This window comes from Anoplophora glabripennis, unplaced genomic scaffold (assembly GCF_000390285.2).
Source record: "Anoplophora glabripennis isolate ALB-LARVAE unplaced genomic scaffold, Agla_2.0 scaffold497, whole genome shotgun sequence".
In the NCBI taxonomy this organism is placed as follows: Eukaryota; Metazoa; Arthropoda; class Insecta; order Coleoptera; family Cerambycidae; genus Anoplophora; species Anoplophora glabripennis.
In genome coordinates, this window is record NW_019416737.1 from 308,924 (window position 1) to 310,690 (window position 1,767).

Below are 1,767 nucleotides of genomic sequence, written 5' to 3' on the forward strand. Positions count from 1 at the left end.
CCTCCCCCACTTTTCGTGTTTTGAGTCACTTTTCGCGCGTGCGAGCGACAGCTTTTCCGCTGATTTATCTATGTTGCCGATAACTTATGGATATGGAAATTTTTCCAGCTTAGAACTCTGAAAAACGAAGCCGCTGGATCAAAAATTATTGCTAAATTGTTTATAAATTAACGGTAAATGCCGATAAAGTTTGACCGCTTATATCTCGAGAACCAATAAACGGAATTTAAAAAAGAAGCGTATTTCCGTGTACTTTAAAATTATAATTTTTGAATAAAACTAAATTCCAAATTGATAAATGTAATCTAATTGTTTAAAAATAAAAAAAAAGGGTTTCAACTTTAAAAATTTACTGTGGACGTCCTAATCAACTAATTTCAATTTTCAAAATGCATTTGAAAGGTTGAGCAGTCTTTTCTATGTGAAAAAATTTTCAAGTATTTAGATACATCATTTGAGGCTGTGCAACATTTTAAATATTCGAAAATGTTTTTTCAAAAAATTATTTTGCGAAAACTATAGAACCAGTTTTATTGAAATTTGATGTGTTGTTTTATTATACTCTAAAGTTTTTACCAAAATTAGAATGCCTCCGGAGCAATTAAAATATTTTTAAAAAATTATCAAAAAAACTTGATTATTTTGCCTTTTTTTCATCAATTATTGCTAATTTGCAACATCGGTAATAAATTTAAACATTTCTAACTTCCAGTATATTGTGCAAAATCAATTCCAAAACTTTTTTCCTCCAATATTCTTCCAAAATGCATAGGTTCCAAGATATAAGTGAAAAACTCAGATAAAAAAGGTATTTTTTTAAATTGTTTAAAACATTTTCGTAATTTTGAAAATGATCCAGACTTCGCCCAGATCTAGGGATATACACTTTTATGACGCGACTTGTACTGAAGGTATTCCAGCAAAAATTAGCTTGCCCCCTCTTACATCCAATGGAGGGGGATATTTCGACAGATCCGCCCAGGTCTGGACATTCTTAAATACAAATGCCGTAATTGAAAATTTTCTGAAAAACAATTGACAGCTCATAAAAATTATTGACGCTGGAAACAAATCTGGAACGCAAATAATGCTATTTGAAATTAAAAAATGAATGTTATAGAAGGTATAGCGAAGGCTTTCTGAAAAGGGTGATTTTTACCAAAGTAACCTCAAACTTTCTTAAATTACAAAATTATCCCACAAATGCTTTACTTTTATTTTCTTATTTAGTAATAGAAGAAAAATACTCTTATTCGTATTCATTATTTTTTTTAACTACAATCTTATTAGCATGAACATGAAGATATTGACGAATATTTTATGAAGATACTGACTCCTCAACCACGTTACTGACAGTCTGATGCTTTCTGAAACAATTTTTAAATACATGAAAGGAACATTTCTTTCTGCGGAAAATAACGAAATAATTTATTTTTACAGACGTGTGTAGATACTTAACTTGACATTAGTTGTTACAAATTCTGCAACAAGTTATAAGAAACATTTTACATTTTCAATTTCTTATAAGTGGTTCAAGTGGAGATAAATTTAGACAATTTGAGTGTTATACGTATAGGTATGTACATATACAGGGTGCGTCATTATTGCGTAGAAGTACGATAACTCCTTTATTATAGAAGATATAAAAAAAGTTATTTACAAAAATTGTAGCCAACTTAAAACTGCACATTTTAAAATTATTTTTGTATATATAGAGTGTTACGTATTACCAGGGTGAACCAAACATACTATTTTTTAAATGGGACA